Below are 5,972 nucleotides of genomic sequence, written 5' to 3'. Positions count from 1 at the left end.
CCCTTGCACAGTGGAGCTGCAGCACCCAGAAGAAGCACAAAAACACCTGCACCCCCAGCAAAGCCCCCAGCTCCTTTTAAAGCACTGGCCCGGGGTGTGGGCAATTTCCTGGGTGCAGGAAACTCTGATTGGGCTCATTAGAAGCTCCTGGGGGAATGCAGAAGCCCCTTAACCCCTTCCATGCTGGGTGTGACCCTGGCCTCAGCCCCTCACACCCTTTCTGGGTGGGGGGTTCCTCAGTAGGGTGATCTGCAAGGGCTGGGGTGAGCATGAGCCCCCTGGTACCTCCCTGCCCCTCTCCCCATTCAGACATGGGATTCAGAGGAGCCAGACCACCCCACCTTTGATTTTTTGATTTGCTGCAGCTCTCCCGACCCATGCTGGCACAAATCAAACCCGGCCCCAAAGCTTCTCCCCACCTTAAAAGACCCTCACGCAGCAGGAAAAAACATTAAACAGCAGCCGGGGTGGGAAGAGAAAGTTTCTTTCCCAGCAGCTCTGTTTTATCACCTCCCTGTTCTCCCTGTAAAGGGCTTCCAACCAAAGTTTATTCAGCATCGACTCATCCAAGCCTTGCTCCAGAATTGATCCTCACCACTTCCCCTTCTTGCCTGCTGCGAGGGCATTGGCTTTTAAACCATCCCCCGGAGAAGCAGCATTAAAGAGGAGGAAGGCTGCATCGATTTCTGCATCCTTCTGATGGACCCTCGTCTTTCTTTTTAAGTGCACAGGCATTTCTGCGACTATAAATCTCTCCGGCCATTAAAATATTATAGAATCTTTTCTCCTTAAAAAAAATAATATGGAAGAACGTGGAATTTTTTTATTATTATTATTTTATTTCCTTAAGGCTGTGGAGAAAAGCCCAGCGAAAGCACCTTCTTTCGACCCCCATTTTACAGGGCAGACCCCCCAGCTCTGCTGCCGGGTGAGATCTCGACAGGCTTTGTGTCTGTAACCAGATTTTATCGCTTTGGCCCAGCACGGGATGGGGGTTGCAGCACTGATGGCTGTGAAAGCCTCGTGTACAAGACGATGCTGTAACAGTCTGGGGGTTTGTGTAAGCCGCAGGATCAGAGCTTGCAGAAAAAACGGCATTTTTTGGAAACTCTGGGTACCAAAATTCATATTTCATGGAGCAAACCCAACAGGGAGGGCACAGGGAGCATGCGGTCCCTGCTGCCGGGCACAAGCCCCAGGGGGGACAGTCCTGGCCAGGGATGGAGCCGACCACCCCCTGCCATGACACCCTGGGGTCCTGCACCAGGAATTCCTGCAGCTCATGGGACAGGGAGAGATGGAAAAGGAGAGGGCAGAAGCCCTGGTTGTCTTTTATGCATTACCTGGTGAGGTCAGGCTCGTTGTTTCTTAATTAGGCATCAGAGAAGCCTGCAGGTTGCAGACAAACTCATTTAGCCTTTGATTTTTGCTGCCCCAAAAATGGGTGCTGGGATGGACCCACAGCTCCGCTTCTACCGGCTCACCATTTGGGTTCGAAAGGCTCCCCCCGCAGAGCTGCATCCCCACCAGCCCCGGGAGTCGGGATGGGACCCAGGGCTGCGAGGATATGGGACGGGGGTCCCGAGAGAGCCCCGGACCTTGAGACCCTGCCCCGTGTGCTGCTTTGCAGTGATTCATGTGCACACACGCCCCCACGTACCCCCCCATCCCACCCATCCGCAGCTCCCCAGCAGCACCGAAGCACCGATCGTGCCCCAAAAGCCCTTGTTTTCCCCCCAGACAGACTCAGGGTGTGGAACAAGACAGAAAAGCGAAGGGACCTGGGATTTGAGGGTAACAAATAGAGATCAGGCTGGAGAGGCGGCTGGGGTTGGGAGGCTAAGTGGTGTCTCCCAGGGAGCCCAGATTTCATCTCCTCTCCAAGACAAGCTGATCTGCTGCCTTTGGAGGTGTCAGGAAGACGCTGCCCCAGATAACGGGGGCCTTGGTAAGACCAGAGAGAGGAAGGAGGACAGGGGGGAGGTGGGTTGCTGGAGGGTCTGCTGGGGACTGGGACCCCCTCTGCAGCCAGGCTGGGCTCCGGTGAGGCCACGGCTCCCACACTCCCCTCCAGCGCCGGCAGCCCCCGGCTGCTATTTCGGGCTCTTCCTCGGCGTGGGCTGCGGCACGGCGAGAGTGACAGCAGGGAGCCGGGTGACGATTCTGCTCGGAGTTTATTTTTTTCCCAAAAGTAGAGCCAGGGGCCTGAAACATTTGCTGCAGAGCCTCGCACACTGGGAAATGGAAAATACCCCGTTTCCTTTTTTAACCCTGCAGGATCCGAGCCTGGTCCCCACACCAATGATGCCACTTCCATAGTTTCCCAGCATTTACCCAATTCCTTCATCTACCTACGGCATTTCTGGGACTTCTGCCTTCAAGGCTGGAGTTCCCCCAGGTACAAATGTCCATCTCCCCTTCCGCACAGCTCGCTGGAGGGCATGATTGCGGAGGAGCTGGAGCGCCAGTACGGCTTTGGTAAGGATTTTAGCCTGGAGCGATCCCTGAGGAAGTGAGACACACAGTGCCAGGGCCATGGCACAGTTCCACATGGTACAGGCCTGAATTTGTCACAAGCCCACAACATCATCTGCAGCATCACTTGCTGATGGGGGGGCTCAAGGAATCTCTTTCCATCCCAGCCAGGCGTGGCCAGGGATGGAGAGTGGGATACAGCAGAGAAATGTGGATGGAGAAGGAATAAGGGGGAATGAAAGTGCCACAAGGATATAAAGGAGAACCAGAGGTGAAAAGGAGAAGAAAAGGACAAAGAGACCATCCGAGAATCCCTGTCCCTGTGTCCCTGGGAGAGGGAGACGAGACGGGGCGCGCAGGAGAGACGGGGTGCGCAGCACCGGGGAGCGCGGCTGCACAAACTGGCAGCAGAAACCCAGGGAAAGACGGGAAAAAAAAAAAAAAAAAAAAGAGGCAAAGCAATGAGAATGAGAATTGATGAGGCACAGAGAAGGGAAGAGTCTTTTCATCAGCAAGTTTGCTGGCTGAAGCCAGGAGATAAATCATCCGGTGGAAGGAGCCTTGGTCTCAGTGCTTGCACCGGCCGCCTCTCTCCCTCTGTCATCTGTCTAATAGCCCGGCTTCGGGAGATAAATGGCTGCAGCTGAGCCCTGGGCTCTCGGGCTCTTCCCTCTCCCTTCCTGCAGCCAGGAGAGCCCAACGCTTCCCAGCGCTTCCCCCAGCGTGCTGCCGGGCAGCAATTCGTGTGCACACACGCACATGCCTCCACGTATCCCACCCATGCCCACATGCCACCCATCCCATCCATCCGCAACCCTCCAGCAGCACCCAAGCACCAGCTGTGCGCCAAAAGCCCTCGTTTTCGCCCAAAATGGTGATGGGAATCCCCCACAGGGCTCCCTGACCACTCCTGGGGTCCCTTGGCTGGGGAAACCTGGGAGCAGGGCTGCGCTCAGCCCACAGCTCCTCTGCAGCTCTCCGGCAGTGATGTCCCAGGGATAGCAGACACCCCAGCCCGTGACGCATCTCCCTGGGGGCTGTGAGCTCCTGCCAAGCCCCTGTCTTTCCCGGGTGATGGCTCTAAGTAGGCAAAACACGTAGCAGCATCCCGGACACGGCCGTCGCTCTCGAAGCTTTCCAGCGCTGCTGCACTTGGGCGGCTGCTAAGCCTTCGCGTCCCTGTCAGCGGCCCTGCCAGTTCCCAGCACAGACAGATGAGAAGTGGCAGTCGGATGCTGTGGGAAAATCCCCGTCCCTGACGCCTTTTGCTCTTTTTGATGCCGTGATTCCCGTCTGTGACCAGCCCTCGGGAGAAGACGCGACAGCGGGGAGGATGGGAATGACCCAGACGCTGCACCCTCCTGCTTTGCTGGGTGTGCAGCCGGAGCCACGCGCACGGTGCCAGTCCAGCCCCTCTGCACGCTGGGACATCGCTGGACCAAGCTGCACAACCCCACTGTATCCTCAGAAAAGGGTATTTTTTGGCATATCACCCAGCTCTCAGCCCCGGCTGCTCTGGGCTCAGGACCTTCCGTGGTGGCATCCAGCAACACTTGTCCCTCGGGCTGAGGTCGCATCCCCCCTGTTGTAAACCTTTTGTAAAAGCTTCACTTTCATTTGTGATAAAACCAAGGTGGTTTAAACAGGGTTCTGTATCAATTACTTGTAAAACACAGAAACAGGGTACTCTGCTGCTAGCAGAAACACTCCTATATCACTTCTTTATCTGGAAGGAGTGCTGTATTAAATCCTGCTGGAATGGCTGGTTTGATGAGGTTTGCTCTGGGGGTTTACTGTCTCCAGAGCTGTCACCATCCCCTGCCCCGGAGCAGCCAGCACATCTCCTCTGAACCACCCCCCTGGATAAAAACTCCTCGGTCTCTCCTACGTCCATCAATGCCCTGTTTCCAGCGGTGCTGAGCACCCACAGCATCCCTGGCAGCTGGAGGCAGCTGTGTGCAGTTCACAAGCGGAAATCCAGGCTGGGAGAAGAGAGGAGAGGGACCGTGTGGACTCCGGGGTCCTGATGGAGCAGTCCTGCCCTGGCTGCCAGCGTGATGCCAGCAGGGAGCGTGACTTATTGATGACATTTTTATAGCGGTAAAAGCCTTAGTGCAAATGTGAAGCGAGCCCTTTCCTGCCCCTGGGTAACTCGTGCCTTCTGGGAAGGGAGGACAAACTGCATCCACCCCAGGCCAGCTGCTCGCACCGGGACAGTGAACCCTGTCCACTGCTCTGGGTCCCCATCACTGCCTGCCCCCCACCCCCAACCCAGGAGCTCCCAGACCAGCCTGATCGAGATCTAAAAGTACAGTTACAGTATGGCAAGTACATCCCAAGGGATCATTAAATGGCATGCATTCTGGATTAGCTGCTTAGACAACTGTGATACTAATGGTGTCTATTAGATAGCTGTTAATCTTGAATAAATGTTTTTAATGATCCCCTGTTTAACATACAATAACTGACGTATTAAATCTCAGTTAAGCTGCGGAGGTCAAGTCATTATCTGGGGCTAATGGTGGCAGGGATGATGCAGGGATGTAGCTTGGGATATCAGGAAAAGGAAATACATCCTCCAAGTGTACATGGGCTCCTGAAAGGTTTTTCTGGTGTAGGGACCAGCCTCTTGGGCACTACGGGAGATGGAGCCACGATGGGGGTGGCTCTGGGATACAGGATGAGCCCTGGGCTGAGCATCCCCACGTGTCTGGGGGCAGAGGGAGCCCCACAAGCCCCCATCCCCACAGAGTCTCACCCCTGTTGCTTGTTGGTTCCTAGGGCTTGTCTCCCTTTGCACCATCAAGGGGGGGACACAGTAGGTGAGAACGATGCTCGAGGGAGGAAGCCGGTCCAAGCCCCACAGCCCAGCATCCACCCGAAACATCACTTTGTTGTGGAAAGCAACAGCTTCTCCACGTGCCTTATGGACCCAGCGTGCGAGGCAAGGGCAAAGCAAGTGCTCGGTGTCTTTGGAAGCCGACTGCATCCCCTCCATCCCACTGGTAAAAGGAGGCTGGGATGTTTCAGCAACGCTGCCGGGGAGCTCCTATCTCTGAGCAAGCAGCCCCGAAGCCCTGGAGTGGAAAAGCAGCTGCTCTGTTCGGAGCAAAGATCCCGACACAAACCTTGGCAGGGAGTTTACCACCGCATCAGAAAACAAACAAATAAATAAATAAAGACACCAAATCCCCCCTCCCACACCCTGTAACGTGGCAACCGCTCCCCCCCCCAGCATCCACAGCAGCCTCCCTCATCTGTATGCTCCATCACAGCCCCGCACCATCCGCCGGGTGAGCTCCATGGCAACACCCTGGTCTTTAAACACAGGAGTTTGTGCTGCGATCGCAAACAGCATTAGGCAATTTAATTAAGCAGCTGGCAAAAAGGAAAAACTTTGTCTGTTTGAGGCGTTTTATTAAATTCCAGCATATTATGCAGCTCTGCATCTTCGCTGTCTGGTTTGAGGGATGGGAGGATGCTCCCGCCCCAGCCTT

The sequence above is a fragment of the Eurypyga helias genome, unplaced genomic scaffold, assembly GCF_000690775.1.
Source record: "Eurypyga helias isolate BGI_N326 unplaced genomic scaffold, ASM69077v1 scaffold12212, whole genome shotgun sequence".
In the NCBI taxonomy this organism is placed as follows: Eukaryota; Metazoa; Chordata; class Aves; order Eurypygiformes; family Eurypygidae; genus Eurypyga; species Eurypyga helias.
Note: the sequence above shows the minus strand (reverse complement) of the source record.